The 18,248-nt window shown below is 33.7% G+C and overlaps 1 long non-coding RNA gene across 1 annotated transcript; it reads right to left on the bottom strand.

The window, feature by feature from the left end:
- Positions 1-321: 321 nt before the first annotated feature.
- LOC108766435 (uncharacterized) lies at positions 322-9,089 on the bottom strand. The gene is made up of 3 exons (XR_001940373.1): positions 9,080-9,089; positions 5,711-5,713; positions 322-417 (listed from the first exon to the last, which is right to left on the bottom strand). It is a non-coding gene; the product is annotated as an uncharacterized LOC108766435 (long non-coding RNA).
- Between the last annotated feature and the right edge of the window lie 9,159 nt (positions 9,090-18,248).

Raw genomic sequence — 18,248 nt, 5'->3', positions numbered from 1 at the left:
AAATCGCAAAAAAGACAAAACATAATTTTTATTTTTGTACTTATTTATTACTTATTCATTCACACTTATTTATTTACGTTGTTGCTTGCTTAATGCAGACATTGTTGAAAATGTTGGCCTCATGCAACAATGCACGCATTGTATTCTGTATGGACAGTTTGTGTTGCAGCAACAAACACTGATTTGGTCAACGTAATGACTCGCTAATCCGGCACTCTTCTGTCTGAAAATTGGCACGCATACTCTCGTATCACCTCTGAAGCGTTATCGCTGAAGTCGTATACGAAAACAATAATATTCCAAATCATGGCTGTAGTGCATGAAATATCACCAGATCAGTGTTTAGCTGCAACACGAGCTGTCCGTACTAAATGCAATGCTTGCATTGCTGCAAGAGGCCAATACTTTCAACAATATCTACATTAGAAATATATGCATACATTAAGAAAGTGACAATGTGAATAAATAAGTATAAAAATGAAATAACCGAGGAAATAATGTTTTGTCTTTTTGAAATTCCCTCCAAAACGAAGTAAAAACGAACATATCTATAAGAACATATCTTTTTTCTTAATTTATCGATTCTCTATATACGCTTCCGAAGTTTGGCAATTTAAATTCATTTATTTAATATACAAGGACACCCTGTATATTAAATTACTTCGTAACAAATAGTAAACAATACAAAACATGTAACGCATATATATCAACATATGACGTAATATTATTAATTTTAATGGAATGGATTGTATAAATCTCTAGATAATTATTAGATAATTATTAATCTTCTGGGCTAACGGTGGGTCTATTGGACCCACTCAATTATAAATCTCTTTGTAAAAAATGTCAAACAATTCAATTTTTTAATTATTAAGTCTGCAATTTTAGATTATTCTTATTTAAATATATTTAGAATTCATTTTTTTAGATATGAGTTATGCTTTGATTGCTTTATTAAAATTAATTAGTGTCTTTTAACTAATATAATTAATATAAATTAAATGAGACTTATAGCGTTTTTTTTTGTACTGTGTTATAGATTTCGATATCAACTCTGGAAAGTTCAGCGTATGAAAATTATTAAGAAAATCTAATCGCTCATTTTGTTCAATTTCGATTATGAGATATTATCGATTTAATTCAATGATTTGTGATTTGGCATTTTCAATGCGAATGCTGGGCACAGTTACAAATCGATTGTGAACGGTGCTTAAAATGACCCGTCACGAAGCAACGACCCGGAAGCGATAACTGCGCGCGAGGTCGAACCCACGGTCGATAAGGAGGTCGGGCATGTACATACAGAGCAGCGGTGAGTTTTTCCAGGGTGGTATATTCGTCGTATTAGTATGGACATCGTTTTGCATGTGCCTGATGTACTCTTATGCGTATGCTTTTGTATATGTGTGTCACATAATCGATGCAATCTTAGACAACGGCGATGCATTTCCGTACCGGGATGGCACGATAAGCCACACGAAATCTGATGCATTATTATTTCACGCGCTATAGCAAAGAAGAATGGTTAAACGTTTGCCAGCAATAAGCGGGACGGTTAATTAATATGAGCTCTACTTCAATGATTGATGTAGGAAAATTTCTTGACCAAATCTTGAACGCGACCTGAATCTCTCTCTTTAATAAAAAAAGCTTTCAAGTATGTCTCGTTTTGCGACGCGAGATAGAGAATTCGAAAATGTACTTAGTTGCGGTATAACTTATTATTAGTTATGTCGCGTCGTTGTGACGTAAATATCACTTGACAGATATTCGCTACGTGATTTAGAAATTATATATAGTTGATAATAAATTTTATATACAAGACTAGCGATATAATCGATCAAACTTCATGTTTCTTTATACAATTGTCAAAATTATAAAGATATACAATATTTTTTAATCTTTTAATATTTTTAATATTTTGTATTTTTCTATTTTTATCAGTTTTGTAAAAAATTTTATAAAAGAATTTTGATTAAAAGGAGTTCATGGATAAAAGTCGTTTTGATACGAAATACAGGATCAATGTATTCTATATGTTAAAAGTATCATAAAATATTCAATGTACATAATTATTTAATTGTCTTCTTATACTGGAATCGGACACGATTTCTAGGACATATGTGATTAGAGAAAACAACAACTTAAAATACTCAACGCTAACAATCAATGCAGGGTGAGAATACACGTTGTTGACCGCGTACGACTCGCGCACGATGTGAATGCGACCTAACGCGGCATAAACGCGTCGTGTTGCAATGGCCCAGAAGCAGTAGCTATAGGCGAAGGGTCAAAAACACCAAGCGGCACAGTTTCTAGGCCATGCGCTATCTATAAACCCCTGTGTGAGCTTCAGCCCCCGCTTCTCTCTCCCGCCTTACTCTTTCCACCTCCTGCCTCCCCGCTCCCAGCACTAACCCTCCCACACTCGTTGAACCCTACCTACACTATCCACAGGACACGGCACTTATACCACTATGTTCCCGCGCTACGCCTATATCCGTACTCTCTTTCTAGTTCTCCTTCTCTATCTTCGTCGCACTCTTCCAGCGACCAGCCATCTCTCACTTTCTCTTGGCCGTACCAATGAACGCCGCGCGCCGCGCCGCGCCGGCCGCTCTTAGAGCGGTGTCTTTGGCTTTGGTATAAAGAGCACACGGAGACTCGAAATAGAGTTGGCTTTTCGATATCTTAGTTTCCGCGAAATGTCGTTTCGGCCGAATTTTGGCCATGACTGCCGACGAAAAGATGTAATTTGCGTTCTTGAGATTCGATATTTATCCCGTCCGTGAATATTTCGATTCCTCACTTTCTTAATCCTTAAACTTAAATCATCAATTTATTACACAACGTGACAATAGAAACTGATCATAATAGATTAAGACCTTTAAAATGTTCAAATAAGAGAAATTAAATTATCTTGATAATGACAAGTAATTAATCAAATTGTATAGATTTTATATATTTTTGCAGTTTATTGAGAAGATTACATAATAATAGTTTGAATTTTATAGTCAATGTATCAAAAGCATTTAATTAATATATTTGAGTTTTTAATGAGATAGACACTATTAATTCCAAAAGTTCACTACATTTTTCAGAAATTAAAAATTTAATTTAGCAAATTACCTCGCGATTGTCTAATTTTTAATTAACATTAAAAATTGCTACGTATCACCATAATATCGACATTTTTAAGGTAATCAGTACCATCATTATGTCATTATCTTTTTCATAATTTCTATGTAGCTTATCAATCTTCGCATTATGCTCTGCGAACATCTTATGCTTCGCAGATTGCAGAATAGGGTAGATGAGATAGGGATATCACTTCGACGTCACGTGATCATGGAACGAGAGCGAGTGACTGATTTGCGCAATGACCGGAAAGGAACCACGCCTGCGATGCCGGGTCCAGGTCCAAGCAATTCGGCATTTAAACTTGACAATGGCGGCCAATGAATGCTCTTGAACGGGGAAAATAATGCAATACGCATGCACGCACCATTACCTGGACCTTCTCTTAGTGTCTTACGCAATCGATCTTCATCATGCCCACATTCGCACGAAAGTATCATGCAGGCCAGCGACCGACCGCTCTCTCTTCCGCGAAGGTTCTCATCGTCGTGCAGTACCATGTCGTAATTGGAAAAGCAGAAAATACTTGGTCGATTTTTATCATAATAACAAAATTTTAAATGTGATTGATATTTGAACAAAAAATCTCACCAATAATATAAGAGAAAGTAAAAAATGCTGTAAAATATTTTAGATGCACTATAATATGTGAAATTTACATTATAGAGATGAATTCTTTTTATAAATTTGAAATCAATATTTTTCACTCATATGCAAGTATGAAACAATATAAATGCCGAGTATATGGAATTTTGTTTACAAACATTAGACTCGCGAAAAAAATTAATTAGCAAGTATTATCAATTAAATTAATAGTGTTATTTCGTGATGGACAATTATATTCGTCATAAACATCCGATTATTATCGATAATTTCAACGGTAAATCTGGTGTAGAATGATCAGCATTTTCGCAAAAACACATCAACCTTTTGCAAAATTGCGACGTGCTTTGACATCGATTCATGCTCTTCCTTAATTTATTAATGATCATTAATACAACGGGTAAAAATTCGCATAATTTATTCGAAGATTGACGATGCGACAATATTTATGAAATTATAAACTTTTTGGATTTCTCAAGCATTAGGCAAAAAATGTTCTTAATCTCGAGAAGTAAAATTTTTAAGTAGGCTTTGATGTACGTGTTACTCGTAACAAAATTTCGTCTGCACTTTAATGCGCTTATTTCGCCCGCGTACATCCGCGCTGTTGCTCATAACGGCTATCTTTACTTGGTTTAATACTCCGGACTAACGACTTTCACTTGGTAGGAGACTCATTTCCTGAACATGCAAGTCAACCAGGCGCCGTTACGCGATCAAGCCGGAATGAAAAACGAAAAATTATTTCACGAATGTCCTTATTTTTAACATACTTTGCGTGATATTTCTGCGTAGATATTTGTGTTTAAAACTGATACGTAATAGCTAATACATCGTACATATAGACAAAAATGAACAAATATGAAAAATATGCAGATATGCCTACAGGAGAGAAATGAGAAAGTGAATAAAATTATTTTAAAGAATTTTTTAAAGAGACAAAATTCTAAAATGATTTTTTATGAAGAGATTTATTTTTAGAGAGAATTCTTCTTAAAATAATTTTTTTTTAGAGGACATTTTCTAATATCAAAATTTGAAATTAAAAAAATTTTTTTTAATTTTATTTTTTAGTATTTACTCAAATGCGCTAATAACAATTAAATAAATATAATTATTAGGTTAAATATATGAAATAACCGTTTTTCGTATTGTTATTATTAATAGTAACTGTAACTTTCTTATAAATAAACATTTAAATTAAAAGAAAGAGTTTTAGAACTTAAAATCTCTATAATTTTCGGAAGGTCACTATGGTTTTAGAGTCTCTGTGAGTTTGGTAATTTTTACTTATATGTAGAAAACTATAAGTCAGATAAAATGGGAAACTTTTTGTCATTTTATGGACTTGTCAGGTGCTCAAAAAAATTTAAGAAAATATTTGACTTTCTATTGTAAAAGCTCAAAGCTTTCGTTACAAAATCGTTTAAAAAAATTGTTCCTAAGATTTGTTGTTACTGAGTTATCGCAGATTAAATAAAAGAAGTATTTTGTTTTTAGTTGCTCATGACACCGTTAAAAATCATCGTATCGCAATTGAAAAAACAAATTCTTAAAGCTGAAACTTTGCTCTATCGAATCGTATTAGAGTCCCTATAAGAGAGTCGCGTCAATCTTGTCAAAATTTTCATTGGCTTTGAAGTAAAATGGCGGAACCAATCATCGATGCTATTATATCCCCACTTTGAGTATCGTGAACGCGGTGAGAGAGAGAGATTTAGATTTTAGAAATTGTAAGAGTAGAATTTACGTTAAATTATATAATATTGACAAATAGAATTTATGTTAAATTACAAAATATTGACAGAAATAGATCTGTTTTCTATAGCTGAATTAGTTTTACACTTTTGGAACTAAAATAGTGACGATATGAAACAGTACTGAAATAACACTTTCATTTAACAATACTTTTATTTTACAATAAAATATCTTGCCATCGTCAAACTGCTATATACTAATAATTTTAAACGCCCTTTTTAACAATATGTTTTAACCATGATTTAGTCATGTTTTTTGCGCGGAGAAGACGTAAAAATTATATAATTGATGACAAGGTTAGAATGTCATTTTTGACGTTATCCTACACACCACATAATATCTATATCTTTTATATATTTTTAATTCGAAACCTTTATAATAATGTATAAGCTTAGCTATTTATAATTTTGATACATCTAAAATAATTTCATCACTTTATTAATCAAAAAAGCTTCCACCATGACTTTGGGGTGATCCCGATTGATCACGGCTCGATTGGACACCACCAATCACAGTGACCGGTGCTTAGAAACTTTGTAGTCTCAAGTGCTGTGAATGGCTCGTGTCCAATTGAGTCGCGTCCAACTGGGTGCCACCCCATGACTTTATGCTCTACGTAATAGAAAGTCTAGAGCCCTTCTCTAATAGAGTCCCTGTTAGACGCCATTTTACTTCACATTGACGCGACTCTCTTATAGGTATAATTGTCAAATTTTTTTTAAAAACATGTAGACATTTCGTATTAATAATAATACGAAAAACGGACATTTCATTTCCACTTGATAATCTAATAAAACGATGCAATAAATAATAGGAAAAATAATTTCATTAATAACGGTGTATCGATGACATGGCTTTATCTTATTTTGGTATCGCTTGTCCTTATGTAATGTTCCATGGCCGATGATTCAAGCGGAATAGGGTAGGCGTAGCCGTAGGAGTGCAGGCACGACGTTTATGGCCTATCTTCACCGCAACTGACAATGAGTGAAATCGCGAGAGTGGAGCTTATCAAAAACTATCTTTTTTATCATGTCACGCGGCTGTTCCTTCCGATTTTCTCATGTACGAGGTGCGACCTATAGGATTAATGAAACAAACGCCCACGGACTAAAACGGCCAGATCACTTCACTTCCCGTTGCATAACGCAATTAAACGGTTATTTAACATAGCGAGTGCATGGTACTAAGTCGATTGAAGGGAAAAATGAGAGAGATGGTACAATAATTGACACTAACAATGAGTTGAACGTGAATTGGAAACGTACGTGTTGTTTTGCGATTTTGTTATCCCGAATATTCTATCATAATTCATAAAATTGATAATGATCTGTAATCTTACACGCGACTCTTCTAATGTCGTTTTATATAACGTACGTTTGACTGTATACAAGTTGCATAACGAAAGCGGTTGAACGATCGGCCAAAGGAAGCGTGGATTTGTATCTTATTTGTAAAACGTTCTGTGAGCGATATACGAAAATAATATAGACGTGGCACTTCTGAGAGAACACAAGACACAACTTTATTTAGCCTGAGATACACAATAATGGGGGTGATACAAGCGATCGACGAAGCGCGCGCGGGAAAGGTGTAAAAGAACATGAACTGCATAAAGCTTCATAGATGGGAAAAACGAAGTCTGCATCCATGCGCTCTGGCGATTGGTTGGATCAAGCGTTAATGGAGATGTCGCCACGAATTGGCTGATTTGATTATCCAACACGTTCAATAGGTGCATCCAGAAGCACGACCGCTCATTGAGCGCTCATTGAGCTCTTGTATCTGTTTGGTCTATATTTTTCGAACTAATGGAATATGCCAATCAGATGCAAGAGCTCACCGAGCGCTCAGTGAGCGGTCGTGCTTCTGGATGCACCCAATATATCCCTTTTTATTTACATGAACGCAAAATAATCGGATTATCATATCGTGATAACGTGAATAACTTTCATTCTTTAATTATTGCGTGTAAAATGTTATATGTGTATTTATAATCCTATATATCTAGAGAATATAATATATTTAATTACAATTTATTCTGAAAAGAATAAAGTATGATTATATTCTTTTAAATATACAATACGTAAGGGAGTAATCAGGATACACATATGTACACGTATAAACATATTATTATATTATAAAAGATATATTTACGGAAATTAATCCAAAAAGAAAATAGATAATCTCATTACCATTAATTGTGTTTAAAGTTTCCGAAATATTGTGTTAGAAAGTGCTTTGCAACGCTTGCCAAGTTTAATTATGATATACGTACAAATTTAATTTCATCGGCAAACTCGATTTCGCCATCGATACCATAGTCGGTTACATCATCCGTATTGAAGTGTCAAATCAAGTTATGCAGTAAAAATATATATATCATAAAAAGAAACTAGCCAATGTTATGTACGGTCCATCTACAAGAAACTACTTGGTTCGCATGTAACATATAGTGAGTATATTTAATTTCTAGCTTGCAGTGCAAATATCGGAAAAAGCAATTGTGTCATTTCATGAGTATGCGATTCATATAATCTAAAATTATTATATATATATATTTTTCGCTTTTATTATTTCTAAAAAAAACAAATCTTAATCGTTTCGATATTTATCCATTAAAAGAAACGAGATCTTTCTTCAGAAAAATTAACAATTATTTTCTGCTAAGTTTATTATATACATATATGAATATGAATATAGAAAATTATCTTTGTAAATATATTTATATGAAAGCTACAAGTCTCAGAAATAATTGTAATTTATCACACAGAGATATTTGGATCAGAAAGGATCAACAAAGACACAGCTTGACGATTGCGGTTGAGATTCACTGTGTCCGATACAAATAAATTCCTCTCTATGTCATTACAGTAGATCTACCGATCTAGCAGAGTTGTTACGTGGCCGAAAGGATGCGAGAGGGATAAAAGAGAGATATAGAGGGGAAGAGGAGGTAAACGGATAGATTCGCTGGGCTGAAAGTGGGGTGTCCATGATGGAGGACACAAAGACGATGCAGAAAATCTCGATATGTGAGGTTGTACCGCTCGCATAGATTATTTCCTCATGGATAACCCAATTAGAGAGATTATTTAACGCTCTAGTCGCGATCTAGTCTCCCTTCTTATCCACCATCTCCTTCTCTTGTAGTTACCACCTTCCTACCTTCCTACTTTCACAATATGTGCTAGCTCGGAAGGCGTGGTGGTTTCGCAAAGGGAAGGGCGAGAGCGGAAAGCACGCGGTGAAACAGGTACCACGACTTATAGTGGGTGTCAGTAAAAGTACCTATTTCTGTATCTAGGTATCTAAAGCCGCCTTCAGCCACGCGAGAGATTTTGCGATTGCTATCGAGTATGAACTTCCCGCAGAAACCTCGTTCCGAGGCTTATATGTGTAACTAAATGATAATAAATGTATCAGGTTGATCGAAACATACGTTTCTTGTTTTTAATTGTTTTATGACAATAATCACATAAGAAAAAAACAAATAGCTTTTTAAAAATTTCTTTCAATGTAGTATTTAATCTAGTACTTTATATTTCGAAATATGTGGTGATTAATATTTGTCATAGACTGTACTTTTTCTTATAATAAACGCAAATTAATGAAATTGGTGATCCTGGAACATTCTCGGCTCTACAACAAAAACAAACGGTAATCACGAGGATGAGAATAACTACAAGACAGTAAGAGAATAGAGAGAGAAGGCAGACTGGCAATCGGTTGATGAGATTACGTCGTTCGCGCATATACCTTACCTACACACACACGCACGCGCACGCGTGTGCGCACACACATACACACACCCCGCCACCACCATGCATGCACGCACGTACACATACACGCGCGCGCGCGCGCGCGCGTTCACGGTGAGCTCGGCAACGCGAGTGCGCATTGGGTTGTTCCCCGTGCCCAACCAGGGTTACCCGCGGTCGTTGTGTCCGAAAACTTTGGCAATAAACTTACGCGGGGCCTCGGGAGCGAGTGCGAGCGCACGGCGACCTGGCCGAACCGCATCGATAGCAGTGGCAGCGTGCCGCCGCCAGGATAGTTTCACTAGTTGCATAACTCTAATGGGCTGGCCACTGACGGCTGCTACTACTGTCGTCCGCTGTCGCGATGACCGGTATACGACAGAGACCTATCGCCACTCCCAACGGAGTATCTGATCGGAATCTTTTTTTTTTCAACGATTATAGTAGTCTCATGACTACACCTGTCAGAGGTACTTATAATTATCAAAACGGCCTCGTTAGATTGCGAGTAAATTAAAAGCTCAGCTTACAGATTTGTCATGTAAATGGTACAGTAAGACATTTCACCAATGTTCTAAAAACTTGCGAACAAAGTTTCTTAAAATTGTTTTGTTACAAAAGTAACTTCAAATTTACTACTTCAAATTAATTAAAAAATCGTCAATCGCCTTGAAGCTATTTTAAGTTGACATCCCAGAATTTTTCATTACATAAACAAATAGATAATATCTATATTCCACTCAAGATGCTCAATTTGAATGAGCATTACAATTATTCGTCATTAAGGTCCAAATTGCAATCTACAAATTGAAAATTATCACGCATATATGTCTCATATTAAAATAAATTAAACATAATACAATCTCTTCCTATCTGCCGAACTTGTTTTTATTTCAAAAAATTGGGCAGTATTGCTGATTGCAATTTTGGGCTGAAGTGAGTAGGGTGATCGACCGAAGCTTCGGCGTGTATCTATGTACAATCGACAGGTAGCCGATAGTTTCACCAGTTATGTAATCGATAGCATGCCAGCTACCGTCAAACGAACCGATCGTTTGGCAATGCAATAACAAAGTGATTGGTACGAACAGAATTCAAGTCACTAAACGAGACGACAGTTGAACTTCTTTGGAGAAAAACCACGAAATTATGATTCAATTTTTATGGATTAACAGATTTTAAATTGTACGAGGTGCGCAAGTTAGACAAAATGCAAAGTTATTTAGAAAATCAATAATTTTTCTAACAAATTCCATCTTTTTAGAACTTTTTATCTCGAATTATGTCTATCATCATTATTTTCGTCAACGAATTTATTTTCCAATTGAATTACTATTTATAAAATAATAGTATTTATATGACTTTGAATAAATTATTATTTAAGGTGTATACAGGGTTGGCAACGATATCCCATAAAAATAATTCGTTACCGTTACCGTTTTTTTTTCCTAAAAAGTAATTCGTTATCGTTATTCGTTATTATTTTGCAAAAGTAACTCGTTACTATTACCGTCACTCACAGTATAACGAGTCTAATCTAATAGAATATTATAGCATTTTTCATTGTCAGAACTTGTGCGCGCTCAGTGCACATTACTCTAATCTGAATGTAAAAATAAGAAAAAATAATTAATTTTATATGTAGCTAATTATATGTAGATTTTTGATAAATATAAAAAAAAACGTCAGAATTCTACCTTTTAATAGAGAAATAAAGCACAAAAACTGATAAATATATTATTTGATTTCCAATAACTTTTGTCCGAAACATTTTTCAAAATAGCCACTTCCCTCATACTTTTAAATGGAATGTACGTGTGGTCTCTGAAACACCCGGTATACATATATGTATATACATATACATTTGTGAGTTTTAAAAGTATATGTATATACGCTCTCTAGTTACGACTAAAATTTTTACATGGCTAGAAATAAAGTAACGATAAAAGTAATTAATAAAATCGTTATTACCCCAAAAATGTAACTGCGTTACCATGAACGTTACTCAAAAGTAAATATAATGTCGTTACCCATTCGTTACCGAAAAAAATAACTCGTAACGGTATAACGACGTTACAAGTAATGCGTTACTTGCCAACCCTGGCTGTACATGTATATATACATAGCGGTTACGCGTGGAATATCTAAACGCACATAATTGAGATAATACAGAAAATCACACACTTTTTGCATATTTATCTTTTTAATCTATTTATGCAACTATTTATGCAACTGAGATTTCAATATTCTACGCGTGAGCCGGATGATCATCACCACGTCGATTCTCAACCAGCCATTATAGTGGGTGTTGTTATCACACTTTCAACAAGAACGTTCACGCGTCTACTGACACATTGACACTCGTACGCCGCCAGCTCAGGCTTGTATTGGCTGACTGATAGGATTGCGCAAACGTCATCGAAAAGTTCATGATACAAAGTCACGTTACGAAAATGGCGCGGCACAGCGCGGCGCTGCGTAGCTCGCGCTACATGTCGATGGCTATGCAAGAGCGAGAATGCACGCGGGAATGTATCGGTGAATGTTAATGCCAATTCGAACATGCCGGTAATAATAATATCAGCGAGCATGGTCGCGCGACGGCCTTTCCCCGGCTCGTCGCGTCGCGTCGTGACACCCACTCTCATTTGCATTCGTTGCACGCTGGTGACCGCGAGGCTTGCTAATTAGTCGTAATTGCGGTGGCCCTCGACCAATAATATCGGATTCTTAACTTAAAACTTAGAAAACCCGTGAATCTTGATGTAAAATTTAATTTAAAATTGACAGGCTAACATTCGATTAACGAATTTGAAAACTGGGTTGAGATTTGACAGCCGAATTTTCAATTTTAGCTATACAAAGAGATAAATTTTCCGAATGCACGTAATTTTTTTCTTTTAATTTAGTTTTTTGCAAGAAGATGTACATATACATATACCAAGATGTACATATATATCTATTACTAAATAGTCGGGTAAACTATTTCAGGATTAATTTTGTGATCCATATACGGAAAGAACAGTTTTGAAATCTCTAAAATTTAGTTGGATACGGATCTAAAAATAATTTTGTTGAATTAGTAAAATAATTATAAAGGATGCTTAATAGGATGGTTGCTAGAGTGCCACATTTTTATGCAGCATATGTTGCTCAACATGCTTCAGAGTTGTCTACTAATATTTTGATAATCCAATAAAATTATTTTTAGATCTCTATTTAGCTGAATTTTTAGATATTTCAGTGAAATTGTTCTTTCTGTATATATATAACTTGAATTGTTGGTTCAAAATCTTCGGTGTTGACAAGTTTAGCGTTTCAATTCGATTTATTTGAACGATGCTTTATATCGGATACAGCTTATTTTCAAGGAGCGCCGTCAGTTACTATATACTTATGACTTTTTTTGTTTTGCGTTGCAGATATAAAATTATTATTAACAGACATATTTTTTAATGCAATAAAAAATAATGTATTTATTGAGAGATTTATAATTAATTGTTGAACGAAGCGCGGAAGTTTTTTTCCAGTGTGTGGAGTTTATTGAATCTATGAACGCACAGATTTGCTTCGTTCAACAATTAATTATAATTCTCTCAATAAATACATTATTTTTTATTGCATTAAAAAATATGTTTGTTAATAATAATTTTATATTTGATGGATAATGAAACGTAATTTGATGAAAGCACCAAGTTATTGTGGTCAAATTAAATACATGATATTTATGATAATACAAATGGAATAACCTTTGGCGCAATTTTACATAATTGCAATGTATAGCTTTAGGTTAACTCGGTTGACCTGTCTCTATCGTTATCACGCTATTCAACTGATCTTTCCCTCCGTTGGAAATATGATTTTATCAGTTTATATAATTTAACACTTCGTCAATTTTCCGTTCAGTTCGTGGAAAATCGTATAAAGCGACGTTTATCGTTCGGTGTTTAATTTAGCACAGTACATAATCCACACAGTAAATTTCTCAAATATCTCTGACTTTAATTAGAGATCTTGATAATTAATAAGTGAAATCGTGTTTCGGCAGTGATGATTAGAATCGCAGAATAGCATCAAATTTTTCATTTATAGAATTGAATCGTGCAAGCTTTGCGAAATTTTTGTGGAAAATTCTCAAATTTGTTCTTTTCTTTCCATTTCAACCTACCGCTTTATTCAGCATTTCAAATGTATTGTAAAAATAAAAAATCTTATAATAAAAAAATATATTTTCTTTTTTTATAGTAAAAGATTATGCTGGATAATTATTAATGTGTTTAATAATTCATAGTGTGTTTCACTGTACCTGCATCGCGTGACAAACAAATACCTTTACCATACCGTCGTTGTGTTTCTGTAAAAATTTATCTCGAACAAGGTCAGGAGCAAGTCAAGTGTCGATAGTACATGTTTCTTAATTTATTGCGTATCAAATACGACAAAAAGACTATCCATCTCGATAAAATATAATCCATCAAAAATTTAACAATTTAAAGGTTTAATTAAAACGGTTAATAAATATTTAAAACAGTTCCTTATGTAACTTATGTTACATGGAGCATTGAACGCGATAAATCTCTATCTAACGCAAACCGCATAAAAATAAATAAATGTGAAAATTCTCGGAAAATAAATATAAATAAAATGAATGTAAATTCTTTAAAAAAAATAGTCTAGTCTCTTTGAATTGTGCACCGATTTTTGTTTTATTAAAAAAAATCGTCCAACAATGGCTTCTATTAGAGAGATATTAAAAGCTCATATAATATAGATATTAGAAAGTTTACATTTTTTAATTATGTAAAATAATACATATGTAATTTATTTTGATGTGAAAAACCATTTATTTATTATTTATCTATAAACACATCCAATGCACGTAATTGAAGTCAGTTATCGGTGCTGTCATACTTTGTCTAACTTGCATCATCGAGATGTCGTAATCTCAGATATGCATTTCTTATATTTGATTTGCGGGAACGGAATAAACATGAGACATGTACTTCACATGATGTCTTGATCTCGTTTTACCTTGTGTACTTCGTGCAACGCAAAGCCGGCGATGTTTCAGGCTCGACCGTTAAGATAAAGTGACAGTAAACTGATTTATGATTTGCGTACGCAAAAGTCTCGCGTAACTCATATCCAATAACGATCGACGATTGAAAACAAGTGAATGGATTTATAGATCTATCTGCAACCTGTAGTATAAACCGAGGCTATGTTTTGAATTACAAATTAAAATAATGCAAGGAAAAAAGAGAGTTTATTTGATTCTAGTGTAACAAGACTCTTTTTTTGTCACATAAAGTGTAGATTTAAACTTTTGTAAGTTGATTCTGTGGGGAGTAAAAAAAAGTTTTAAAAGAATTTAATTCTTCGAGCAAGAAACTTTTTTGACGTGATATGATGATATCATCTATTTATGATTTTTAATTTTTAACATTCAATATCCAATTATTTCAAATTATATGTATTCGTAAACTGTTACTGTTGTAGCTCTTATTATCATCTATTATTGTTAATATTATTTGCAATTTATTATCTATTAATTTATTATTCTTTAAGAATATGGAGATTAATCCCCAAGCACACACAGCGCCCATAAAGCGTTAAAAAAGCATTAAAAGAGTGTATATAAGTACTTTTTTAATGCTTTGCAAGCGCTACTGTGCAACTTGGGTTAAAGATAAATTCTTTAATATTATGACTAATTACAACAAACCATTTTATTGCGAAAAAAGCGATTCCGGATTGATTTAAGAATCTGTACATATAGAAATAATGACGCGATAGATATGGGATAGTCATTCTACGCATATATACTCGTATGTATGTTGCATGTGTAATACAATATACAGAAAATACGTAAACAATATATATACAGCGCATACAAAAAATAATCGATAAAGTTAATTATGCAAATAGATTTCTCACTTCTCTTTTTTATGTGAAGTCTCTTTGATCTTTCTCGACATCGAGACGACAATCGATGATATGCGTTCGCAGCGGTAGCTCCTCGTGCTCGTGCACGCATTTTTTGCAACAGGCGTGCATAGTGCGCTCGGCACGGCCGTGCGTTCCGCTTGCCAGCGTTAAGAGAGCGAACGATTCACCTCCCGTGGCCTAAATAAACAACCGAGAATACATCGACCCGAACGCGAGCCTAGCCGTCGCTCCGCTCGGAAACTCGTCGACTTCGCGCGCTTATACGACGGCGCGACGCGACGTGCGGACAGATTTGATGCTGCCGCATCGTTGCGCTCGATGCAGCAATACGACGATAACCGATATAGCCGACGGCCGGAAGAATCCGACATGATGCCGACAGCCGTGCAGATTATGTGCTCCACAAGGATTGAATTCGATACAATTTCGATGTATCCCAATCTCGATGTCGTATACCTACGTAGACATCGAATTGACTTTCGTATTCTTCGCTAGCAGCACAATAATTGATGTTGTTTTGCGAGATCGAAAGATCATTAATTGTATCTATTTGAATTTACCCTTTACAAGTTGCAATGCGATTAAATCGACGCAATTTTGGATATAAATAATTATTTTAATTAGTGTGATATGGCGTGGCCTATAATTTCACCTGTTTTAAATTATCGTCATTGTGTCAGTTTCTGTTCACGTAAAATGGTTATAAGCGAAACTTATTTACAATCCTAGAATTTTAAATGTCTGTTGTATTTCTCGACGCATATACGGTCTAAAATAAAGAGATATTGAAACTTATTTATATATTAGTTAAAAATAAGATAATAGCGCTGAAAAATATTTCGGAAAATATGTTTCTAATATCAAATACTTTATAACGTACAAGTGCAAAGTAAATATAAATTAATGAAAAAATAAAGAAGTTAAAAATAAAAATAATATAACCAAAAAAAAGCCTAAAAGATATATTATGTTGAAAGTTATTAAAATTATCTGCACGTTAGAATATCGTATTTTATTACATATTGTATATACAAAAAACAATATTACATCTTACTTAGTAATATTGCTAGTAAAAATTAATATTGTTATTAAAAATAATATTAGAAGATTACAGTATGTAACAAATATAATATTAACATTTCGATAAAAAATGAATATATTTTATATTTTGCTATTGTTAGGTGCTACGATCGTTCTATTCATATAAAGGTTAATGATGTTCCTCGATGTCATCAATGAGCTATATGTATATAATAAACGCGGAAAGAATATCACTTTTCTCTATGATGCACAGTTTGTTGCGTAAGTTGCGCTCTCTTGCTGTTCGGGCTACAAAGCGCCACTGGCATTAAACTTCGCTATCGCGTTCGCGCACCCATTTTTCTGCCTACTTTTGCGGCGTATCGGCGAATTTTTGCTTGGCCTACTTCGTCTTATCGTACTACAGTAAAGCAGCAGTGAGGCTCGACCGGGTAATTCGTGTCCCTCTCCTTTCCTCGACCGTCGTCGCTGTCGCCGTCGTCTACGCCTTGTCATTGAAAGTATTCAAGATCTAGTGCAGAACGCAGCTGCATATTGTGTTGGCTGCACACGCCACGCAAGACGTCCCTCGCGAGACGAGATTATTATCGAGTGACACACACGCTCGATGATTCTTTGCGTCTATGGTCAAGAATCGCGATTGAAAGCCTGGATCTCGCATTTGAATTGATGGATAATACTCCTGGGAATATCGAAATGCGCATAAATTTGCCAAAAGCGCGATGATCACTATATTTTTATTTTAATTTCATACTTATTTTTTATCTTATGAAAACTTGTACTATTCTGGGTGAATTATTTCTGATATATATGGTTTCCCAGTCGAAGATAAAAGCGAATGCAAATAGTATCGCGTTGTTGCCTCGCCTAAAATTCTCACGAAATATTTGGCCTAAATGTCGTAATGGGTAATCCGCTGTCCCGAATTATGCTTCTCGGAATGTAGAGCAGGCGGGTGATAAAATCTCATGCTTCGTGTTAGAAACCTTACGATTATTACGTAACAATGTCTACGTGCAGAATTTTTTGAGTTATGAGGAACCAGAAAATCATCACGTGTCACGAGAAACGGAGTAAAATAAGAATAGAAGAATCGTTAACATGTTATCATTTGGAATAGCAACGTTATTCTTATTGTTACTTGGCGAATATATCATTATCAACGAAGATTTTAAGCTTAATATCAAGTCTTCGAATTATTCGTACTTTAATTCGTAATTATTTTGTATGATAATACAAATATGATGATAAATATTTCTAGAGAATTATTTTGTAAAAAAATTGTTTGTTATAAATTCTTTATTATATGTATAAAAAGAGAACAATATTTCTTATAATACAAATATTATTACTTTATATTATTATAGGTTAAAAAATATTATATCGAACCTGGTTTAAAGGATTAAAAACGCAATTTAAAAAAAAAATTTATATTTTTAAACATTTTTATTTAGGACCAGTTTGTATCGTGTACGCATAATACACTGAAAATATGTGGTAATAATGTTTTATTTAATATATTATAATATTTAATAAATATCATTAAACATGATAATAGTAATCAATCGTTTGGTAATAATATGAAAAGTAAAATAATAATTAGAAACTAAATAAGTTTAATTAGATTTAGTTATATATTAAAACTGAACATTTAACTGAAATTATTTTATCAAAATTTTAGTAAAACTATATCATTTAAATTTGATTATGATTACAAAACTTTGTTTTATAACATACGCCCAACATTTTCTTTTTACTACATATTTTACTCTATAAAATATACAAAATGTAAAGTAGCTAATAGATATGTATATATGTAAGTATATAATATGTAAAGAAGTTTTTCTATCAAAATAGAGAGATATCACCCCTGTCTTGAATTTCGAAACATCTCCTATTCAAAGCATACGGAAATATGAGAGCCAGAAATCCTTCTCTAACTATATCTAACATCTAACATCTCATCATTATTCAAATCGCGTTTCAGTTTACACTGTA

This window comes from Trachymyrmex cornetzi, unplaced genomic scaffold, assembly GCF_001594075.2.
Source record: "Trachymyrmex cornetzi isolate Tcor2-1 unplaced genomic scaffold, Tcor1.1 scaffold59, whole genome shotgun sequence".
Classification (NCBI taxonomy): domain Eukaryota; kingdom Metazoa; phylum Arthropoda; class Insecta; order Hymenoptera; family Formicidae; genus Trachymyrmex; species Trachymyrmex cornetzi.
This window is presented reverse-complemented; position numbering and strand designations above follow the sequence as displayed.